At 43.7% G+C, this 25,281-nt stretch overlaps 1 non-coding gene across 1 annotated transcript; it reads left to right on the forward strand.

Annotated features, from left to right (window-relative positions):
* Nucleotides 1-203: 203 nt before the first annotated feature.
* On the forward strand, nt 204-306 carry LOC128590991 (U6 spliceosomal RNA). Its single transcript, XR_008381447.1, has one exon. It is a non-coding gene; the product is annotated as a U6 spliceosomal RNA (small nuclear RNA).
* The last annotated feature ends 24,975 nt before the right edge of the window (nt 307-25,281 follow it).

Consider the following 25,281-nt stretch of genomic DNA (forward strand, 5'->3'; position numbering starts at 1 on the left):
TCCAAGAGAAAACCAACATGTCCTCCCTGAAACATCCCAATGGAAGTTACAGAGTCGAAACACCAGGCAGTGGGACCTAAACAGGGAGTTTAAGGAAGTGGGACTATTGGTGATTAGAAGTCCTATTAGAAGACCCTTTGCGATTCAGTCAGTGGGGAAGAGATGGACCAGATGAGAATTGCTTCCCCTCCCCACCCCTGCCCTCGCTTCAGCAGCACATACACTAAAATTGGAATGACACAGAGAAGATTAGCATGGCCTTTGCACAAGGACGGCATGCAAATTCTTAAAGCAGTCCATATTTTTAATGTTTCCAGGCTGAACAAAAACATGACTCCATCTCTAAAAACAGCCATGTGTTGTGGCAGGCGCCTATAGTCCCAGTTACTAGGGAGGCTGAGGCAAGAGAATCACTTGAGCCCAAAAGTTTGAGGTTGCTGTGAGCTAGGATGCCATAGGACTCTATCGAGGGTGACAAAGTGAGACTCTGTCTCCAAAAAAAAAAAAAAATTGCTTCCCCTAACCAAGCTATCAGAAGTCAGTGAAACAGTTCTGACTCAGGAGCAAGGATTCTTGGTTCTGGCCCATTCTAGGATCAATCAGTCACCTGGCCTTGAGCAAGTCCCTTCACTTATCATGTGCAAAATTAAGGTGAAAATCTAGACAACCTCAGTAATTCCTTAAGTTTCTATTATGTGTGCCTAAGTTGATCAAGTATTGAGATGAATTTCCGCATGGTGGGGGAAAAGTAAATTAAAGTCTACCCTCCACCTCTGTCTGGGTTTTTATTATCCCGTTGCCTTACAGAGTTGAACTTTGTAAAAATGCTAAGAGGTTGGCACCATTCTCTCCTTGAACCAATGAGATAACCAAGTCAAGCAACTTTTCCAAAGCTAGAGAGCTGAAGGTTGATAGGACAAAGATTCAGATTCCAGACTGTTTCCAAAGCTTCCCATTTGTTTGCGGTACCACGTTCCCTTGCAAGCCACATAGAGAACATCAGAGTCACTTTTTGGTAGTCATATCATGTCATTCCCAGTAGAAAGCACTGTGATAGGCAATGCTACTTGCATGCCAAGCACTGAGCAAGACACAGAAGGGAAGCTAACACACAACACAACGCCTGCCCCAGCTCTGCAGCTTGGATGAAAGACAGGGTCAGCAACATCGACTGAAAGTGGCTGCAGGAATAAGAGTGACAGATCACCCTGACATTTCCCACATCCCGTTTTTTCTTCTTCAAGGCCCTATCTTTACCTAGGAGAGTCCAGGGACACCACTGAAATAGTTGTGGCACCAAGAGAGCCCTCACTTTCCATCATCCCTTCTCTTTCAGCCCAGTAAATTCAATTCTGGCTGGGGGGTAGGGGTGGGAGTAGAATTAAACCCTTCCCATGTCTGCCTGTTGAAGTCCAATGCAAAAATAATTAAATCTCTAACCATTTATCTTCCATCTCCAATTCCAATCCATTGTTCTGAGAACCATTTAAATGGTGTGCTTTCCCACGCTGAGTAATTTAAAATTGAGTTCACACTTTGCTAACTTTTTACTGTTAGGAATGTTTCTGCGGCATGCAGTTCAATCTCCTTGCAGGCATGGCTCTCATTGGGAGCTCGCACAGAGAGAGGGAGGTGGTATTGCAGGAATGTCAGACGAGTTGCTGCTTTACTGGCTGCGTGGTGGCTGAGTAGTTGCAGATGTCAGCACTTTGGTGCGAGCCACAGTGCTAAGACCTGAAGGCCTCAATGCCCTGGCATTTCGAAGTGGGCGAACGTAAACAAAATCATGACATAGAATTTCTTCTCTGAGGCTACTTTTTGATGTCAAAGCCACTACTTAATACACAATATGGCAGCTCTAATGAATCTATTCAATCTAATCTTCATAATCATGGCATCTCTAAGGTAGAAAATTAATTGGATGAAGTTAAATATCCCCTTTTTATGTCAACAAAATTGGTTTTTCTAGGGATTAAAGGATTAACGTGGTGTTAAGTCCCTGAAGTGGTTAAAATACTTTATTATTCATTACAAAACACAAAGATTGGGCTGTTATTTTTTTTTCTTATGTCACTGCCATCATTTCATTAAAGTGAGCATCAAGAAGAACTGTTAATGACAATTTCAGAAGCTCTTAATGCCCTTCACAATGGACATCTTCCCTGCTTATAAACTCTCTCTGGGTAAAATATATTGAATTGAAGCCTTTCATAGCCTATTCTCAAAACCAAATGACCAGTGGGCAGGTATGAGCTTCCAGTTAAGTCATCGAAGCTGTGAAATGTGGCATTTCACATTGATGTTCTCTCAGTTTTTGACCAAAAGAGCACAATTCCCAGTCAACAACTGAAAAGATATTTTCCAGTTTGAGTCAAAGGACAGAGGAAGCTGGGCCATGTCATGTGACCACAGGGGCAGCCACTTTTCAAATTAGAATTTACACACCGTACCCCAGATAAAAATTAGTGATAGCAGCTGTTGCCATCATAGTTTGTACTATTTTGAGTTGGAGAAATCCCTTAATCTCAGGCCAATCTTTTGCAACTCAGGAAACCAAGGCAAAGATCTCTGATGTGACTCAACAGAAAGTTACACAGGGCCCTGGAATCCTAGTTTCCTAACACTAAAGCTGCCTTTCCCCCTATTACCTGTTTCCTCCAGCCTCTGCATTCTCCTGCACATCTGTAGGCTTTGTGACCAACGGCCCAAAGTTGAAAGATGGATTTTGGGACCTATCCTGAGTTCAGGGCACTTAGCCAAGGTCTCTGAGCCACACAGTGACCATCCATGACCTCAGCCTGATAAGGCCTGAGCCCTGAGCTAACTCAGCAAGTCTGGCTCCACAATTCATTCAAATCCTTCCTGGGCATCCTGGGCAGCTCCTGGTCTCTTTAGGGGGACATAAATGCAAAGCAGTTAATTCAAACACCATCAGGGCAGCCATATAAAGCTCCATGCTTTATATGAGTAATGAGTGAAACATAAGGTTGCGGATGTTGAGATAATATTGTAAAATAACTGTCATAAAGGCAGAGTGAGAGAAGATAAAGAGCCACAGGGGCAAGACTATGGGCAAAATACCAGCCCCCCAGTCAAAAGAGTGGGGGTCTCTTCAAGTTGGGGAATCCAGAAATGATTCTTAAATGAGGGAGTGGCATTTGAATGAGTCTTAAACCAAGAATAAATTTCAGGAGGTGTGGATAAGGCAAGGCCATTTAATCTAGAAGAAAACACATACACAAAGAAGAAGGCAGGCAGGGCTATTTTGGGAGACAGTAAATGCTGATTTTCTTTAAGACCAACAGATACATCTTCTCTTCTAGGAAGCTTTCTCTGATTGCTGTGGGTTAGTTGAATGCTCCCACCTCCATACTCCCCTAGAAACCTATGCATTCATCCATCATGACACTTAACATAGAATATTGTTATCAAACATCTGCCACACTAGACCCTCAATAATTTGAAGGCAATTCAGGCTATTTTTTGTTTTGTGTGTGATCCCAGCACAATGCCTGATACATGGTTAAGTTCCCCAAAAGAAATGTGAAATGTGTCAAGGGTTTGATGGATCACTGAAGAGAAATCACACAAGGAAGCCTTGAAGGGAGGCATAGGGCCTCTCTGAGGAAGAGCTTACTTTTTGTGGGGGCTCATGTCTTGTTCAGCATGTGAGGCAAATGGGGAGATGGGCAGGAAAGTTCCGGAGTGGAATCGGTTTGACCACAGCTGCACTTTGGGAAGAATACGCTGACTAAGAAATGCAAGGTGGATGTGAGTTGGGAAAATGAGACCCGAGATAGGTCGAGAAGCAGGAGGGGACACTGGTGAGGATGGGAAGTACTTGGTGCTGGGCAGGGGAGACCAGTGCAGAGGGTGCAAGGAAAGGGGGCTGCTCTCCCACCAGGGCTCTGTGTTCCTTGCTTGGCAAGAATGGGGAGGAGGCGCTTTCTAACATGCAGGTCTTGCAAACATGGTTCTAAGATATCTGCTGCCTATAAAGCAATTTTAATTTCTCAGGTATGGTAATCATAAAAAGGAGAAAAGGAAAAGACATGTTATTTTTCTATCTTCCCTGAAGAAAACAAAGACACACAGTGCTGGGGTTGGAGGGTCCAGAGAGATACTGGAAATCAAACTCACAACATAAATATTGGAAAATTGCCGTTAATACAAAATCTGAGTTTCAGATGTTGCTCATTTTCACAAGTATGTGCCACAGCCCCCACTCACTTTTCTACAGCTAACATTCTTTTGTCACAAGAAGCCACGTTTTCAATTTGATGCTAATGTGTCTTTTACCGTCCTTTAAATGCTGCGTATTTCACCTTGCCACACTTTTCACAGGTGGTAGTGCCCATCCCTGGGCATCAGCAGGTGGGACAACAGGGAGCGGAAGGCTCAGGCAGCTTTTTAAACGTTGCTTTATTACCATGCATCATCATCTATGGAGATGTCCAATTTCATGGTACACACCGGCCTTTAGGGAGTTCCCACCTTAAGCTGGAAGCTTGGCTCCTGCCATCAAGAAACTGACAATCAGATTGAAAAGTCATCACATGTCTGTGCACACACACCCTTTGCCACAACCATCTCACTACTCAACAGCAGAAATACCAATACAGAACCTTATAACCTATTGCTACAGAATTACAAGAATCGGTGAAAGCAATAAAGAACAGCAGTTAAAAGAGAAGCCTCACGGTTAGCTTCTGGCTTCACACGTTTCCAGTTGAATGTCTTTGGACAGCTTACCCAAACCACTCTGATCCTCAGTTTCCTCGTCTATAACATGGAGATCATACATACCTCAGTAGGTTTTTCTGACGATTGAATAAGAAATTATATTGTAATATATTGTGCATTTTGTAATATATTCTGATATATACTATATACATAATACCTTGTATGGTATTACATATACATATTAACACACGTAGGATATATGACATGTATATAAATAGCATAACATATACTATAAGTATATATTATAGCAGTAGTAATATATAATAATATATAGTATGTATAGTATATAGTAGTAGTAATATATAATAATATATAGTATAGTATATAGTAGTAGTAATATATAATAATATATAGTATGTATAGTATACAGTAGTAGTAATATATAATAATATATAGTATAGTATATAGTAGAAGTAATATATAATAATATATAGTATGTATAGTATATAGTAGTAGTAATATATAATAATATATAGTATGTATAGTATATAGTAGTAGTAATATATAATAATATATAGTACATATCATATGCCATATACTATAGTTATAGTATATACGTATACTATAAGTATATATACTATATATTATTACATATTACTACTCTATTATTATGATATTCATTGTAGTGGTGCATATAAAGGGGACTATCGTGTACACTGAAATGCAAAGGATTGCCAAGTGGAGCTAAGACAAGTGGGATTTCTCTGAGTGGCCATGGCAGGGAGCTGGGGAGCATCTATGGGGCAGGAGAGTGGAAGGAAGAAGCCTTGGCCTCTAATACATACAGAAGCAGCAGCAGGCTGCCTGAGAGAAGGCAGGGGTCAGGTAACTTGTGTGGCATGTGCCTAACCACAGGATAAGACCAATGGCACATTAAAGTCCAGAGAGGCACGGGGGATTCAGAATGGAAAACACTAATGGCTGGCGGAGCTTGTTGAAGAGGAAGGGTAAGAAGATGCTGTGTGTCGCATTGTCTGGAGTGGACTTCCATGGCCGGCCTGGTGGATTGAGCACTGGTAACTCTAGACACCAAAGCAGATTCATTTCACAGGTAATAGATGTTTTAAAATCAATATTATTAAAATCAATATTATTATGTTAACAATCACATCAACTTGCACTTCTGCATAGCCTCTTTTTACTTTCTCAATGCACTTTCATGCTGTGGTTTTCCTTGTTTCCTCAAATCAATCCAGGGAAGCTGCAGATTCATTACTTGACTGGCTTTACAAGGATGAGTAACCTGAGAGCAGAGGGGCTCTGTGATTCATCCAAAGCCACATATGCATCCTGGGATATACTGCTCAGCCTTAATAATCAAGTGGTCTTTTTGTCAAGTAAGATTACTTTGGATGGGATGCAGCCTTTCTCTAGACCAGTGGTTCTCAACCTTCCTAAAGCCGCGGCCCTTTAATACAGTCCCTGTGGGTCGCAACCCACAGGCTGAGAACCACTGCTCTAGACCCTCTGAATAATCCTGAAAGTCCACATCCATCCTTTTTGCTGCTTTTATATCCTTCACTTGTTTCTCCTCCCAATTTCCTCCTTCAAAGACACCCAAGCACCTCCAGACACTCTGTGCAGCAGGTGTTTGATGAGTCCTCATGAAGAATGGGCCTTCATGCCCAGGACACTTGCTTTGACCATTCACAATTCCAGCTGGCCTTCGGGGCTGACCTCAGGTCCCCAGGGGTTTGCCGGAGGATGGGACGAATTCTGGGCACCATTCCAGCTAAGGCTGTGACACACTGGGCACAGAAGAGCAGCTGACCACAATGAGGCAGATGTCAACCTGGTGAATGGCTGTGCCCTGTATTGGCCCCGCTGACAGCAAGCTGCTGGCAATGGGGAAATGTGCCAATCCTGGACTGGATAACTCAAGGCACTCTTCTACAAGGAATTCCCAGATCACTCCATGGCCAGGGAAGGGGGTGGTCATCCAAATGCTTTTTAAGCTGAAGGACCATCTTGATGCAGTGTTTCAGCTTTTTGCTTTGGGAAAGGACAGAACGCAGGCTGGCCAAAGCACAGCTCTCTTACCTTTGGAATACAGCAAGTTCTGAGTTGACAACAATGTATTTTAGAGATCAAGAAACCTTTCTGGCGTGGAAGATTGAAGTCCCCTGAGCCAACGGCTCTAGGGAGACAAATGAAATGTGAAAGGCAGAGTGCAATAGCCAGCTAACTAGCCCTTCCTCTGAGTGCTCTGGGCTCGCTCCCTGCTCTGGGTCTGATCATCCGAATTTAATGTAGGTGGACACTATTATCTTAGTTTACCACAGAAAAGCCTGTGTTGAAATAAGATTTAATGTTATGCCCTTGGCCTTTAAAGAGGATCGATAGGAAAACATTTGAGAAGCGTTTCTCTGCCTTTGCAGAACCGCAGCAGAAGACCATGTCCATTTTGCTACCTGGACTCCTTACTGAGTCCTGACACAATAAATCCTCTTCCCATACGATGCCAGGGGGAGTCCACCTCTTCCAACTTCTATTCCTTCTTGCTTTAGATATTATGGGCTAGATAATCCAATGAGCATCCTTTGTCTTCTTTTTCATTGTCTTAGTTCCTAACAAACTCAGCACTAAATGCAGTGCTCAGCTGCAAAAACTGTTTCTTACAATAATTAATAATGATTATTCAGCCACCATCACTACCTCTGTTTCACTCTACCTTTTTACTCCACTTTTATGTTTTAATTATCTTTTTATATAGTACAAATTTTTCAGATTGCTGAAATTTTGCCCCCCTCCCCATCTAAGGAAGGAAGAAATGATAGGTGGTTGATAAGTAGAGACAAACAAATGACAGGTCAGTAGGTAAGTAAAGCAAGCTGGGTTTGGGTGAATGAAGTGAGGGATGGGCAGGTGGGTAGACTGACCTGTGATTCGTCATTTCATCCATGAATTAGCCCCCAATGGAATCAGGAGTCAGAGGCAGCCCTGTTATTGGCCCAAGATTTTTATTCAATGTAATTTAAACAAAACATATTGAATATGTATAGCCTCAACACAGATTTCTCCAGGAAACGGGTTAAGTTTCATTCATATTTATGTCCAGCACAATGCTGCCATATATTAGGTGTTCACAAGATGTTTGAGGCAAATTGAATTTTATCAGACTAGAAACAGGTGTAACACAGGACACCCAGAGCTTACCACATCCTTGGGGAGGTATAATTCACAGACTTGGAAAGATAGCAGTGGCCATACAGTCAATATACCTCTCTGAGGCTAGCTGAGTCCTTCTGACCCTGCTCATTTGGGCTGGGGGATTTTCTCATGCTAGCCCCCATCCACTGCCCATCCTTACTCCCATCTATTTAACCAGCTCCTACCAACCTTTGAGACTTAAATCAAGACTCAACACCATGAAATTTGTATCCAGTTCCAGCCACATTGATTTCCCCTTCCCTGATCATCTGCATACAAGGTTCCTCAGGTATTTCCAAATGCCTATGATTCACCCAAACATTCCAAAAGCACCTCAAATTCAGCTTGTCCACAGAGGATGCTCTGGCCCAGTCCCTGCCATATAATGTGAGTCATAGGTGTCAAGTCCTGAGTGAAACATGAGATCAGACCCTCACTGTGCCACTGTGTCGGCATTAGTCATCAGTCAGGGCTCAATCAGAGAAGCAGACCAGTCAGAAATAGATAGGCAATGGGAGAGATGATAGACATCTATACATATGTATGTGTACACAGAAATCGTTGAGATGGATATAGACATATAAAGGAATTTTATAGGGATTTGACCTCATACATTTGGGGAATTGGTCTCTATAAGGTGTGTCTTTGCATCTGACCCTACAGCTTGCAGTAGTTTGCAGGAAAGGCAGTTGGAAAGGGAAGACAGAGGTGCGAGAACCAGCTGGGACCCACCAGTGCAAGTTGGAGCCCATGAAGATGGACTCAACCCCATGTCAGTTCTTGCTGCCTCTGACCCTGTGATGTGAGTATCTTGCAGAAGCCAGAATCTTCATTACAGAGCTACCTGGCCTATGAGATGGAGAAACTGAAGGAGGATTCTGGGGAAGATGAGGTGGTTGCAGTTCCACCAAGATGAGCAGACAGGTCAGATGAGCAAACAGAGCTGCATTCACATGTGTGGGGAGCTACAAAACAGCTGCCGCTTCCCCTCTGCCCTCCACATCTCCCTCAAGCTTCTCTCCACAGCCCCCCTTAACCAAAACTTACAAGAAAGAGAAATTTGAGAAAACCCTTAACTTCATAAAGTTGACACATTTCAAAGTCACTACAACCGTGTACATTTCTTTTGTGGTCTCGGGCAAGTGACTTAACTATTCAGAGCCTCGGTTTTCACATCTGTAAAATGGTGATAACATAGCAAAGCATTCTCATGACCATTAAATATAATGACACCTGTTAAGTTCTTAATGCTTGCCTGTGTGTTTGGCATGTAGTTAGTGTTCAAGAAATGTTTGCTATTGTGATTAATCTGGACTCTTCTTACTCTCCTCTCTCGGTTGGTTGCCTTAAGATCTCCCCCCTTCACCCAGGCTGGCAACCTTGGAGTCAGCCTTGAGAGAACTCTGCTCTCTCCTCAACTTCTCACATTGAGTTAATTACCTCCCAATTACCCTCCTATTTAGATTTCAAGCCAGCCTCCCTCTTTCCATCCCTCCAGTATCCTCCCTTGTAGCCTACCCCAAAAACTAACTTTCAGTTTCTCTCATTACATGTGATCCAACATCAGATTACAATGATCTATTATTTTTTTAGCTCTACATTTTATTGTAAAATTTCTTTTCTTTTTCTCTTAACAATTTTTTATTAAATAACGACTCTGTATATTAATGCATTTATGGGATACAATGTGATGATTTTATATACAGTTTGGAATGCTTACACCAAACTGGTTCACACAGCCTTCACCTCACTTAATTATTGTGTTAAGACATTTATATTCTACTCTTAATAGATTTGACATGTACCTTTGCAATATGCACCATAGGTGAGGTCCCACCGATTACCCTCCCTCCACCTGGCCTCCCCCCTCCCCTCCCCTCCCCCTCCTCTTCCCTCCTTCATCCTGGGCTATAGTTGTTTTATCCTCTATATGAAAGTGTGAGTGGTTATATAATGGTTTCATAATAGTACTGAGTACATTGGATACTTAAAAAAAAAAAAAAGAAAGAAAGAAAAAGAAAAGAAATTTAACATATCACTTCCCAAGTTTATAGCTGGCTCTCCTGTTGTCCTCAATATATCCCTGGGGGCTCAACAACCTAGATCCAGTCTCTTACCTAGCCTTACTGCACAGAAGTAAATTAATCATGAGCTTTGGTTCAGGTCACGATCTCAACATGGGTCCATGGCCTTTGCAGTGCCCACTCTGTGTCATCATTCAAGGATGGGACTGAGGCTGGGTGATACTGCAGGGAGAGTCCAAAGTGATGTCACAACTGGGCTCCAGCAATGAGTTGGGCAGCAGAAGCTGAACGGCTTAGGAGAGATGCTCCCCCTGAGTCCCACTATGATGTTAGTGGGATGATAATAATAATAAGAAGAAGAAGAAGAAGATAATAAGATCAGCTGCTATCAAACTTTTAGTCTTTTTTCTAAAGAAAAATACAAAGAAAGCCAATAACAGCAAAATGCCTTTGGTTGAAAAGGGCTGTGTCTATGAAAAAGGCCTAAAATTCTACTTGCTTAGCCAGATAACCCTTAAAGCAGCCCCTAGGACTCCACAGAGTTTAGACAATGCTGGGTTCGGAGAATCCTTAACAATCTTCCTCCTTTACATTCCAAACTCAGATTATAAGTCCCTTATCTATTATTAAGTCTGATGGCCACTAATCCTTCTTTCCATCTGTCAAAAACTCTACCCCAAATGAATTATTTGTTTAAATTTGCCAAATGTTGCTCATTTTAACAATGGGATGAGCTTGCTAAACCAGTAGTTTGTTCTCTAACAAGTATCAGAACAAAGTTGGCTCTCCCTGCTGACCTAGAAAACAAAAATACCTATAAGAGCCAAGCAGACTAAAAGCTAACAAACAAACAACAATGAAAAAAATAGACAGGCCTCAACCCTCTGAGCACACTCTGAATCACTAGGTTAGGGCAAGTTCTGATATCTATCTATCTATATTTTTTTTGAGATAAAGTCTTACTCTATTTTCCCAAGTTAAAGTGCCATGGCCTCAGCCTTGCTCTCAGCAACCACAGACTCCTGGGTTGAAGTGATCCTCCTACCTCACCCTCCCAAGTAGGTGGGACAATAAACACTCACTACCACACCTGGCTAATTTTTCTATTTTTAGTAGAGAAAGGGTCTTGATCTTGCTCTGCCTGTCCTCAAACTCCTGAGCTCAAGGGATCGTCCTGCATCAGCCTCCCAGAGTGCTGGGATTACAGTCATGAGCCACCACTCTCAGCCTGATATCTGTATTATTTTTAACAAACTTCCAAAATGATTATGATAAACACCAAGGTTTGAGAATCATGACAGTTCACTAAGAGTCCAGCTTAAACGTGATCTCCTTCAGGGAGCCTTTCTGATCTCTCTCTGGCCACCTGCAACCTAATCTTTCTCTATGGTCTCAAAGCACCCTCTGGACAAATCACACTGTATGATAATCATCAGTCTACCTGTTTACTTTCTCCTCCCCAGGAAAGTCAGAAATACTGCAGGATAAAGATGTGCCCTTCAGCTCTGTATCCTCAATGCCTTAGTCTCTGCCTTAAAAAGTGCTAAAGTCCCTTCACTCAAAGAGTTTGCAACCCAGGAATTAAGCCCTAAAGAGGTTTATATCACAATATAAATCCAGGGTCATTCCATCATATGAATACCATCTAAGTTGTAAACAGTATGTAATTAATTACCAATAAAAAATAAAAATAACATTTATGGAGGTGCAAGAAGGTTAAGTAATTTGCCCAAGATGACACAGCTGGTAAATAAAAGAGTCTGGATTTGAACATGAGTATGTGTTCCAAAGCTAGAACTCTTAATGACCATTCTTATCTGGTAAGTGCCTTGGGAGAGGAGAGGATGGGAAGATACTCCAGGCTGACCAAGTACAGGAAGACGTCAAGCTGTATCTACAAAGATGATTTAGACAGAGATAGTAGAGAAGTGTAAGAAATGATTTGGCCTGGCCCAAAGACAGATCTGGGCTTGTTCCCACCTCCTGGAAACTCTTAGAATTTTCCAAGTGAAAGGAGGGTTTTTGTTATTTGTGGTGGGACCTTCCGATCACATCTGATAGTTTATGCTAGTGAGGTGACTCATGGGGGGCTCGTTGGGCCTCATAATATCAGCCAGACCTCTGGAGAAGGAAGGCTGGAGATTGAGTTCATCCACATGGGTAAATAATCAATTATGCCTTCATAATGAAGCCCCAATAAAAACTCTGAATGCTGAGGCTTAGGTGATCTCCCAGCTGTCAGTCAAAACTCTGTACACATTTCCACATTGATGCTGGGATAGTGTCCTATAACGAAGGAGCTTTGCATTCATATGCCTTCCAGATACTGACATATGCATCTCTTCCTTTGGCTGGTTCTCATCTGTACCCTTTCCTTATAATAAACTACAACCAAGAGTAGAATAGGTTTCATTGAGTGCTGTTTGTCTTTCAGTAAATCAAACCTGAGAATGGCTTGTGGAAACACCTGAACTTGAAGTTGATGTCAGAAATGAGAGTGGTCTTGAATGGACTCTTTCCTCTAAATTTGTAAGTTGGATCCTTGCAGTTGGGGTCAGAAATCCTTTTTTTTTTTTTTTGCAGTTTTTGGCCGGGGCCGGGTTTGAACCCCACCTCTGGTATATGGGGCCGAGGCCTTACTCCTTTGAGCCACAGTCGGCTTGTACTTCTTTTGTGCGCCCTCTCCTGAGGATCGGTGTACTTTTGAACAGCCTATAACTACAAATCTTCTTCCAAGAACCATGCTGTGTACCAGAGCCACCCAGACAATTGGAAGTATCTCCCTGAGGCAGCCTTTAGCCAGTAACTGATGGGTGCAAATAATGAAAGCCTAACACCCTGGGCTCTATTTGGGATGACTCTGAAGAACGGGATGTGACAATAAAGTTCATAAACTCATCCTAGAAAAAGTGCTACCTATCTCATTGGTGAATATCACTATGATCACCTTTGAGTCCCCTTGGGAAGCTATGCAGTGACATCAGTGCCAACTCCACCCTTCAAAGCAATTCTGGAACTCTTTTAGCTGGAATGGCCATCAGAGCTGTCATCATATGAAAGTCTGACAATTACGTTGTGAACTTGTCCTGGAAAACGTGCTTTGAAGAGTGGACTGGGCACTGATGTCGTTGCCTAGCTTCCCTAGGGGAGTACTTCAAGATGATCATAATGATATTTTCAGCACTTTTCCTAATATGAGTTTGAGAACTTAATTGTCCAACCTTGTAGACACAGGAAGAGGCATCTCTTACGTGCTTATCCTTTGATCTTCCACTGAGGCTCAGATGCCATTTCTGTTCTGTGCACTGTAAATATGAAGCCTCTTCTGGGCTTCATGAAGACAGCTGAAATAAGAGCAGTATGCAGACTGCCCCCCTCAGCTTACACCAAGAAGCCCATCTTGCTCATGCCCAACTGTGAAGACCATTCCGGCAAAGCAAATATCCTGACAGCTGGTAACAGGTTGCCCATCCCCAACCTCTGAGGCACAGGGCCACTCCATAAAATGTGTTCTGTCACCCTCACTGAAGTTCAAGTCCTCAAGGAAAAGCTGTTGGTGGGAGGAGAGTCAAGCAATCAAGAATTGTCACTGCAAATGACTCCTGGCATGAGGTTGCAAAGTGACAGCTTGCACGTCAAATCATTTTTAAAAGTCCTAATTATTTAGATCTGCTGAGGTATTACAGATGAAATAAAATATCTGGGATTTGCTTCAAAATAATGCAAAGTGGATGGCAAATGAGTAGGGGCACAGATGAGTCAATATAGGTAGGTGGGCTACAGCTAGGTGATGGGTACATGGAGCTTCATTATACAATTTTCTTTTTTGTGTGTTTATGTTGGGAATGTTCCATAATAAAAACCTCGCAATTTTTTTTTTTTTTACTTATTAACTGTGTAAAGAGTTAATATAGTGCAAAGAGTTAACATAGTTAACTGACACTGCTTTCCTCATAAAAGTCTACTTGCAAGGGTGGCCCTTGGTCTACATCTGGGAACCTTGCTGGTAAACAGTTCCTTACTCAGATATAAAATATTCCTTGCTAAGAATGGCTCACTGTGCCAAGTCTGGAATTTTAGTACATGTGGGCAGAGTGACCATCCCCTAGCAAAAAAGCTTGGGCAAGGAGTCTCTCATAGAATTCCTCAGGCTGAAACATCACACACATGTTGCTGCATATTTTTTTTGCTCAGGGAAGAGTGGGCGTGTGTGAGCACCTGCAGGAGGGAGTGAGCATAGGAAGCCGCTCGTGGATCTCCAGACTTTGCCTGCGTCTCTTTTCTTCATGGTTCATCTGCGTACCCTTACAACCTCACCATAGTAAAACAAAGATACTAATACAGCCATATGCTGAGTCCATATGCTTCTAGTGATCTCCAAACATGGGAGTAGTCTCATCAACCCCCAACATAGTAAGGAATATTTTAATAAGGAAATTTGTAATATTTTTATACCAAAACAAAATCTGCATTTTCAACTTTTTTTCTTAATTAAATTATAGCTGTGTACATTAATGCAGTCATGGGGCACCATACACTGGTTTTATATACAATTTGACATATTTTCATCATACTGGTTAACATAGCCTTCCTGGTATTTTCTTAGTTATTGTGTGAAGACATTTATATTCTACATTTAGTAAGTTTCGCATGTACCCTTGTAAGATGCATCATAGGTGTGGTCCCACCAATTACCCTCCCTCCACCCATCCTCCCCCCTCCCCTCCCCTCAACTTCTTTTGAAAAAGCAAAACTTCCTGCAACCGGAAGTCTTCACCTAGAATCAAACAAGCTTTTCCGGTTCAATAGCTCCCCTCAGCTTTCCTGACTTCACCGATCAGTTGTTTCTTTTACCTGTCTAGCCCCCCAAAGCTTTGAGTTTTATGCCCTTGAGCAGGAGGAGAGGTCTTGAAAAATGCTTCAGAAATATAGGTTCCCAAAGCCATGTTCATTAAGAGGAATTGGCCCAGCAAATGCCAAAGTGCACTGGGGCCTTTCAAATCCAACAGATCAGCAAATACTTACAAAGATCATGGAGTCTACTCAGCCTCGTGCTAATAATATTAACTACAATAATCATTCTTACCATATTTTTGCTCTTTCCAGGCTTTCCTTACATCGTTCCTAATCTTACGGACAAGTACAAGGCAGATCCCATGATTGCCATTACCCAAAGTCATTCATTCTAGGATCACTTGGTGTCTATACTGGGTGCAGGCAAAGTCCTAGGCAGTGGAAGTACAGAAACAAATAAGACAAAGCTCCTGCTTACATGATCTTACATTGTTATCAGCAAAAACAAATTAATCAACAAATAAATACTATGTATGTCAGACAATGTTAAGTACTGTGAAGTAAAATCAAGCTCATGGAGGAGGCAGAGAGGGAATTGAGGATATGTGGCCAAGAAGATAACATTGGAAGAGATAACATTTAAGCAAGAACCTGAATGAGGTAAGAGTGGAAGTCATGCAAAGGTCTGGAGGAATTGCTTCTCCAGATCAGAAAGAGCATGTGGAAAGGTCCGGGGACAGAAGTAAGCTTGGCTGGGCTAATTTGCTACATCTTGCTGAACAAGAGGTCAGAAAGGTCAGCAGAGGCCAGATTATGAGGGCCATGTGGGCTGTGATAAGCCTTTTAAATGTTGTTCTGGGGGACAAGGAAAAATATGGAAGGATTTTAAGCAGAATGTGTAAGTACAGGTAAATAACATGGCCCATAAGTAGCAGAGTCAGAATTCAATCCCATGTCTATGTAACTGCAAAGAGAGTTCAGGGTCCATGCCATTGCAAAGGTATAACATGTGAACATTTCTGTCATAAAATTTGTATTCTCATAAAGAATTTCTAAACCAACTTCTTGGTTTCCCTTTACTCTAGGACCTACTGTTATAATATCACAGTGCATAGGAACTTCTTAGCCTGAGAAGCTCTTACATTCTGCTTGTTGGCCAAGATCACATGTAGGTGGATGCTCTTTAATCACTTAAAAATCAGCAGCGCAGGTGCAGGTACCACCTGAACCCATTCATGGCTACTGTGCCTAAATGCAGTTTTTTTCAATTAAATTGCTTGAAAACCTCTGATGTGCTTGCTATTTAAAAGGAACCTAAAGGAAAGCCTTAAGAAAAAAAAAGAATCATCCTACAAATAATGACAAATAATTTCCCCTTACTTCCCCAGAATTATGGGGAACGTGAGGTTTTCTTAAAGCAATGGATGCCTAAACTATCCCTGTCAACATCATTGTGATGCATCACCATTATTAAGATGTATAACATTATATATGGCATGATAAGTTTTACATATGATCAAATCCCCCCTCGTGGTGAAGTGTCTACAACACCAAATAGAACTGGCTCTTCAAATCTCAAGAGTTTATACAACCTCTTTAGACATTCACTTCTCTCCTTGCTGTCATACAATCCCGGGGGACACTGGGACACTGGATTTTTTTAGTCTTCTATCTGAATTTTATTTGGCCAAACAGAACCAGCCTTGGATTCCCCAGAGGACTCCCACTGGAAGCAAACAGAGGTGTGTTCTGAGCTTGCTGATGATCAAAGTGAGAAGCCAACTTTTGTGCCAGCAACTCTTGATTATTCAGGAGCGGATGATCCAATTTGTGGATTAGCTGGGCCTCTTGGTCTTTCCTGATTTCACTGATCATTAGCCCATGGCCCCCTCGGGCCAGGAAGATAAAAGGAGCACCAGGCAAAGCAGTCGGCAGCTTCTTGGCCCTCTGGTAAGGGGGCGGGGTGGAGGCAGTCATATGCAATAGGGAAAATGAGGTTTGAGGATTATCCGGATTTCAATGAGTTCACTTCTCCACAGCACCCTGGCCCCCCACCCGAGCCCCTGACACTAGGTAATGGATGGTTTATCTTGGATAGAGTGGGCCCTAGAAGCAGCCCAGCAGATTTCAAATGTGATATGTCCAGGGCCTGGGGGTAGGCGTGTGCAGCTGCCCTTTACAGGGTGGGAGCTCCTCAAAGCATCAGGTTCCCAGCCCTTTCTGTACTGGGCATGCCAGGGCCGGCAGGGGGCAGAGGGAGCTACTGGCATTTACCCAGAACATCTCAGCACCACAGGACAGCAGGGCTCATCAGTGGAGGAGGCGGAGTTCATCCTCTCACACAGCACCTTGTGGGAATTCCAAAATGGGGGTAAGGGAGGAAAAGGGGGAGAAGGGACACAGAGGGAGAAGGAGGAGGAGAGAAAGAAGAGGAAGAAAGGAATGTGTGGGGATTTCAGTCCAACCTGAATGGAGTGTTGATCCCAAAAATCCGTCCTAGCATGATTCTTCTGGGGACCAGTCAGACTGATGAGCCAGCACTATGGAGATCACACACACAGTCCCTCAGGGAAGTCAGCCCCATCAGGACAGAGGGTCAGAGGAAAGTGAGCAAAAGCAGACAGGGGGTCTTCAAAGGCAAGATCTGCTACTTATCCACTGTCTTTGGGCAAATTTGTCTTTGGGCAAATTACTCTGGAAGCCTCCATCTCCTCATAGAACTGTCAGGAGAACAGAGTGCAGATTTCTTCCAACTGCTGAGAGAGACTCCTAAGAGCAGGACCCAGCCCAAAATGGAGCCTGTGGAAAGCACCGGAGAAATGAACAGAGTCCCGGAGTGGGTGGCCTCAGCCACCCCCACATCACGGCAGGCCATTCTCTGCACCGGAGTGGCCAGCAGGCTCCACCACCACAGGCGTCTGGGCAGCAAAGCATCAAGACAGCTGGGCTGTCTTGGGAGCCGCTGCTCACACCTTGCTGTGCCTGCACACCACCTGGGACTAAAGTTGAAATGTAGGTTTTGATTTGGTAGCTCTGAAGTAGGAGTAAAACTGCATTGTTGACAGGTTTCCAGGTGATGCTGATGCTGCTGGCACTGGGGCCATAGAGATGAGAGAAAGGAAAGCTCATCTTTGGCTACGGTGATCATAAATGGGGCCTCACACGATGGGCAATTTAGTTTCAAACAGTAGAAAGGGAAAGGAAGACCATTCCAAGTGGAGACAACATAAGCAAAGATACAGATGTAGAAACATGTAATTTTGACAAACGTAGGTTCATAAAACCTCCAAGCTGTCCACTGTTATAGCCCCCTAGGCCACAGGAGTATGTGTAGCTTCTAGTCTAAGCAGGGAGGCCACAGGTCTCAGCACCTCAGGGCAGGGGCTATTGGACCTATCCCATGCAGCACCATCAGCAAAGTCTATTCAGCACCAGCAAGAACCCAGGGACTCCAGGGGACATCAGCTACTCTTGCTTTTCTATCATGCACACTCACTTCAATTTTTTGATGGGGAACCATCATTTCCTCACATTCTATCTAAGAAGTACGGGTAGGGTTGACCCAGATGAAGTACATGATCCAGATCCGGCCAATCAAAGCACAGCCTCCCCCTGGCCACAGCGACTGGTTTGAGAATGGGCACAGAATCTATGCAAGGCCTCTAAGAGCTTCTCCAGAACTTCTACTGTTTCTTAGAGAGCCTTGTGGGGAGACCACCCAGAGAGCAGTGCCCAAGGAGTCTCAGCTATTTGAGTCTTCCCAGCCCAGGCTCTAGCCACATGAGTGAGGATTTTTAGATGACCTCAGAATAAACTGACTACAAGTACGTGTATCTGAGGAACCCCAGGCAAGAAATGCCTAGCTGAGCCCAGATTGAAGGCAGAATAAATGTGAGTTGCTAAGCCACTGTTGTGAAGTGGCTTATTATACAGCAATAGATTGCCAGAACTTGGTCTGTTTGGCTTACCTATTAATTCCAAGGCTAAAATGCCAGGGAATGAATTAAAACCCAGAATAAAGAAGCCCCTGGAAAAACAACAAATTATCCCCAAATGTCTTCACTTTGAACCAACATGTTGTTTGTAAGCTCTGTCAACAGGCTGTAACCGTGTAGCAGCCGGGGTTAGACAGTGCCCAACTACATGGGCTAGTCCTGAGAATTAGGCCAAATAGTCAAGCAAGCCACAGGGAGAGCAAAGTGAGCCTTCCTTGAAGTTTGGTCATTTCCATGACAATATACAACAATGCCCATTCACTTGTTTTACTGACTCAATTGGTTTCTTCATCTCAGATTGTAAACTCTTTATGGAATGAAACATTCCTAACATTTCTTCAGCATCCCCAAGCCCATGGTAGAATGTTAGAGATATATTGGGTGCTTGATAAACATTTGCCAATAGCTTGATTTAAATCTGGGGCCCTATATTTCACGTGGGAAGGCCATGGAAAGTCACTCTGGCCAACAGTTTCTTTTGGTGATATATGATGATAAAAGAACACAAGAAATATTGGGTAGGAGAAGGGAAGGAGTTGGCAACCCTTGTACAGCTTCCTCGGGCCTTAGAGAATATGAAGTTGGAGTGGATAGACCAGGATTGAAGTCTCAATTCAGCCACCAAGGTGCTGGAGACACTCAGTGAAGCCCGCCCCCTGTAAGTCTCAGCTTCCTTATTTGTGAAATGGGAATAATAATGCCTAGAAGACTGTGGTGAGTGAGACATTTAATGTAAGGCATATGTTGACAAGGGGTAGGCACTCTATACATAGAAATGATCACTATCATTAGCTGTACATTTGGGGATAAAACTGCTGGCTTGCTCACTTTACATGGCAGTTTTGTGGATCAAGTGAGAATGGGTGGAATGATGCTTTCAAAATATTAATAAAGTTCAATGTAAATAAAGTTATTAAAAACCAGACTAAAGTCTAAATCATCTGACATAAATATCCTTTCTGTTTGCTCATGCAAAGCAGAACACAGAATATATTGTTGGGGAAACTCCAAGAAAGAGGCCCATCAATGATCTGCCTAGAGCTGGAAAGAACCTTTGGGATCATCCGACTCATCTCATTTTTCAGGCGGGAAAGCTAGGCCAGAGAGTCCCACCACGTGGGTAGGGCTGCGCAACCTAGTAGACAGAGCCAGGAAGGGAACTCTGACCCCGAAGCCCAGTCCAGTGCCCTTTCACTATTTTCTGCCCCTCTAATCTGCATTTGCTGTGTATCCAGGTATTTGCCCTCCAGAACATTCTTAAGCAAACAGTAAATGCAACTGGAAAGTAAATAAATGTCAGATCAGTTTTATCACTAGAGCATTTCTTCACTGCCTGGGAGTTTCAGGGGAAAATGCCTTTGGGATATCTTTCTCTAATTTTCTTTCTCAATAATGGCATAAAACCGAAATGAATGTTAAAGAGGAATAATGTGTCTTGGGGAAAATATGGTTTCTGCAGACTCCTTCTCTGTCCATCCCACAACATCACTGAGCTCTGAGACTCTGGCTTTCTAAGCCTGGCTAAGGTTCAGCCAGGAAGCCAACTGTCCACCTTTGACAAAGCAACCTCTCTCCGACTCACCTCAGAAGAAAGGTCGACAGTACTGGTGGCTGAGTTTCTGTTAGCATCAAGTGTTCAATGTTTTAAACACGGTACACGTAATTCTAGGTTTAAATGTTATTTTCATTTCTTGCATATAACGAGGCTGCCTTTTATTCCCTGGTAACTCAGGCTTAAATGTTAGTTCCCCTCTGACCTGCCTCTCTGCTTTGAGCAATATGTCCTTTAGTCCTAACTTCTTGCCAAATTGTCCTTTCTCTCTGTTCTACTGGCCTGCATGGGCCCTCCCACCTCATTCTCACCATAGCCTCCTCAATGGGAACCCAGATCTTCCCTACAACTCCAAACAGTGCCCGGGCATTAGCCCCAGATTCCTCCTCTCCAAATGCCTCCGAGGTCTGTCTCTGCAGGGCTTCCCTTGCACACAGGCAAGTCTTAGCCTGGCATTAGTTCTCTCCTCTTTATTTCTTGCCTTATTTCTCACTATCCCCTGAAAAACTAATTTGCAGTTCCTCTGGATTCCATGCTGTTCTCTGCATTTTCAATACCCTCCCCATCTTTACTCATCAAAACCTCAGTCAACTTTCAACTCCTAGGAAAATGCTGCTCCTTCCTCCTTGAAGTCTTGGCTCCTTACTCCAGCCAGACATTACATGCCATTGTCAGCCCCTGTCCCAGAACTTCCAACCACGCCACCATCACCTTGCTGCGCCCATGCACGTCCTGATATTTCTGTCCTTGCTTGTCACAGTGCCCCTCCCAAAAGGCTTATTTTCTTAGAATGGGGACAATATTCCATTATTTTCCCACTGCAACACAAAGCATTCTGTTTTTCACATCATAGAAGCTCGATAACTATTATGTTGATTAAAGGAAAGGAAAAAATATGAAACTACTCATCTTTACTTTATTTTTCATTTTTTAATAGAGTGCCTACCAAAGACACCCAGCAGAATCCAGCAGGCTGAGGATTGGATTCATCAATTCTGATTCTTCCCTGGCTATCAAATTGAAAGTTCACTTGCTTGCACCGCGCCTCACTTTCCCCATCTGTGAACACATAGCAAGAATGATTCTTCCTAACCTACTTTTCCAAGCTATTTATTTTCACCTAAAAGGTGGCAATGCTACGCCTGTTTTGTGTTGAGTTCTATTTTACTTTTAAGCAGGCTGGGTACACGGAGACCTGGAGGATTCTGTTTGGAAGAGAAAGACCCTGGGCCTGTTACTTGGAGTTCATTGCCAGCCCCCGGGTGAGAGACATGTTCTCTCACCAACCAGAAAGGAAACAGCTGTGGTGACAGATGTTGGTGGTGCCAATTATTCCAGGGCTGTTTGCATTCAGATTTCCCAGGCAGTCTTGGTTTTTTGAAGTCAGTCTCATTTGACGGGTTTCCTCAGGTCTTGGGGTTGAAAACAAACGGCCTCTCTGGTCCCATGCATTCATTCCATTTATTTCCTCTCTCCACCCCACAAACACACAGATAAAGGACACCCACCCACCACAGCACACCCCTGACTTCAGGTTTCATTTTGAACATAAATGGCCTGGGGGAGAAAAACCTTTTCATTCCTCTTTGGGTTGCTTTGTGTTTTTGTAGGTGTGCTTGGTGGGGAGGTGGGGGTAGATGTCTGGGTAAACCACATCCAAAGCCCATTTCTCCCAAAGATGTGCAAACTTCTGATCCCACCCGAAGACTTCAACTGAATACCAAAGAGGGGTGTCTTTGTTTCCTTTAAATGGAGTATTTACTTTGAGCTGGTAAAATGAATTAATGAAAGGAAATGACACCTTCAGCTTTGGGGGGAGGGGTAGCAAGTAAAATCAGAGGAGGGGAGATGACTCCCTGTCCCCCACCCCTCCCAAATAGAGGAGGGATGGTGAGGGAGGGAGGATCCCGTAGGCTTTTCCAAAATAGACTATGCTAGAAAACAGGCTGCTGTTTTCTGGAATTAAAAGTCACCTCATAATACTGTAAGGTCCATGTATATGCAAGCAGTTGGGAGTTATTACGGGCCTAAAATAGGAAACCATTCGCTTGATCTTTCGCTTCAATCCTATTAGGGGCCCCCTGGAGCTCGAGAGAGATACCAGCCTGTCATGTCCCTGTTGCTGTGACGACCTTGTCTTTATAGAACAAGAAAGAGAAATGGTAGTGATTGGCAGACCTTGCTTGCCCCCGTATGTAACACAAAGGGCGACAAAACGAAGAGGAAGTGAGGCCCTTCTCCGAGGTCTGACGCTTCTTAACCCTACACCACCTTCCACCTGGTCCGGTCGCCCTCGGGGAAGGGAGAGCAGGGCTGGCCTTTTCAGTGCTGATGCCCAAAAAGCACTGATGGCTGGGTTTCTCCTTTCTGTTTCATGTCTAATTGCGAGTACTATATTTAAAAAGTCCGTCTTTCATCAACTTTGGTGAAAAAATGTGGGAGAGGGCTGGTAGAGAGGCTGGGGGCGGGTCAGGCGTTCCCAGCTAGAACTGGGCCAGCGACTTTGTCCACTGGGCACTGTTTGCCCGACGTTGGGGCGGGGCGGGGGGCCTGGTAAATCCCACCATATGGTGCCAGACTCCTACTCGCCGGCCATAAATAACGGCCTCCCTTTTCGGGTTTCTCACCGGGCTCCTCCGGTTCCCACTAAAGTGGCGGAGAAGTGCAAAACGCTGTTTGTGCTCATTTTCTCCGCTGTCTGCGCGGGAAGAAGGAGCCGCGGCCGGGCGGGGGCGGAGGCCGGGGCCACCAGCCAGAACCCGGCGCCCGGCGGGGTGGCCCGCACTGTCGCGCCGACAAAGGCCGCGCCCCGCGCCGTGGTCTACTGGCCCGCGCCGAACTCTCTGCGAGCCGCCGGGTCCCATCAGGGGATGTTTGTTGCAAAAGTAAAACCAAGAGATCACCGCAGCGGAGCATTTTGTCTCTGCTCCGTCCCTTTCCAGAAGCCCGAGACCCTGCCGGCCCGACGCGGCCCGGGCGAGGCCGGCGCTTGTGCGCCTGGCGGGCGGCGCGCAGCGGGGGCGGCCCCGGGCCCAGGCGCACGGTGCTGTTGAGGCGCTTTGCCTGGGACAATTGCCCTTTGCTTGGGTTTGCAAGTCGCCCCGGCTGTGCTCAGACGCCCACTGCAGCCAAAACAGTCTGCAGCCTCCCCCCCAAAAACTAACCCCCGAGCGTTGCCGAGGCCCGGGTTGCCTAGCTATTTACAAGGATCAGGAGCGAAGTACCCTTTCCGGGGGTCGAGGGAAGAAGCTTTGTGCTGAGCACTTTTCTCCCTCACTATTCGCGGGAGGAGGAAAAAGAAAAGAAAAAAAAAAGAAAGAAAGGAAAGAAAAGTTTCTTTCGGAGGAAGCAGTGAAATAGGAAATGAAGATCCGCTCTGTAGTTTAGCTGAAAGGAAACGCTGTCTAATCCTGACATGTATCGCATTTAAAATAAAATTCTTTTATCTTCATGCGTGCCGAGCCCCCTAAACATTGTTCAGGCTCCTACAGGGGGAAAGACGTCAGAAAATGAGGATTTGCTTCATTGTAGGTCTTTCTGCCAAAACCAGGCTTTAAAGGAACCCCAAACAAAGCGACGCCAGGAGGGGACTTTCCAGGTGAGGTGGAGACGGGATATAAACTCCCCTCCAGTCCATGAAAACGCCGGAGAATAAGTTGTTGAATAAAATCCGCCTTTCTCCTCGTAAACCCCCCAGTTTCCTTTCCAAGACCCCGTCCCTCTCCCAGATAAATTACGAGAGAGCGGCTCTCTTCCTAAGCCAAGCGCCCTTGGCTTCACAATAAGCCCGAAGATTTTAAGAAATAATGTTGAGGTTTGAGACCGGGGCGTAGGACTCGCTGCTGCCCTGGGTTCAGTGTTCTTGGTTCTTTTCCCACCAGGCGTGATAAAGCAAAATATTTTAACTGCAACCTACAAGCTTGTTTTTTATCCTTTTCTTCTCCCAAGGAAACAGATCAAGAAAAACTAATTAAAAGGCACGGCACCAAAGTTAAATGAAAATGTAATCCGGCAATACAGAAAGAAAATTATTTTTTTAAAAAATAGATTTTAGTTAGAAACAAAAATGCAGTGTTCTCCCTGGTAACATCTGTTAAAACTATGCTCGATTTTGGGCTGAAAAATCAGCTAACCCAGAACTCTGAGGTCACTTTCTGGATGCGTTTTTTTTTTGTTGTTGTTGTTGTTTTGTTTTGTTTTGTTTTTTAAGAAATTCTGATTTCTTAATGCTCAAGCTTTTTTTTTAGGTCTTTGTTTGATTTTCAACGTAAAAAGGTTTCTGTTTGGGGGCCTTTTTTTGGCTCTTTGTTTTGTTTTTATCAAAAATTTCTCTCTGTTTAGACAGTGGTCGTAGAAACTGAGCAAATTTAGAAAAGGATATTTTGATAGTGCTCCAATTGATATTTTACTGAAATAATAATTTTTTAACTTAATCCTTTCCAGGTAGATGTCCCATCTCTAAAATCGTTCTTGACTATTGGAAAAATGGGCACCAGGACACACATCTGGGGAGTTGCGCTAAGTCAGGGCTTGTTTCCAAAGCTTCCCCTCACACCAAATGAGGTTTGGGTTATTTTGGTTGTTGTTAATGGTGGATTCTTGTTTTGTTTTGCATTGTTTTGTTTTTGTTTGTTTGTTTTAAACACTTTTGTTGGGTCTCCTGTATTCTACATTACCTTCTTGGGAGAAGATTCAATTTTCATTTAAAACTGTACATGCTGCTGCAGCCAAAGGATACTCACGGTGTTTCATCCTACAGATGTTTTTAAATATTCAAAAATAAAAATACTATACTGCAGACTTTCTAAACAGAATAAAATATGTGTCTGATTAACTACTTATTTGCTATTTGTTAGTCTTCAACGTGGGTCATTTCCTGAATGTAGTGTTTATCTGACATCATTAAATGCCCTATCTTGTTAATTTTCTTCCATTAAGATATTCAAAATTATCTTTTTCAAATCTTTGTTCCATGTTTCTTTATTAGCTTGACGCCTATCAACTAAGCCTGGGTAAGAAACAA

The sequence above is a fragment of the Nycticebus coucang genome, chromosome 7 (genome assembly GCF_027406575.1).
Source record: "Nycticebus coucang isolate mNycCou1 chromosome 7, mNycCou1.pri, whole genome shotgun sequence".
In the NCBI taxonomy this organism is placed as follows: domain Eukaryota; kingdom Metazoa; phylum Chordata; class Mammalia; order Primates; family Lorisidae; genus Nycticebus; species Nycticebus coucang.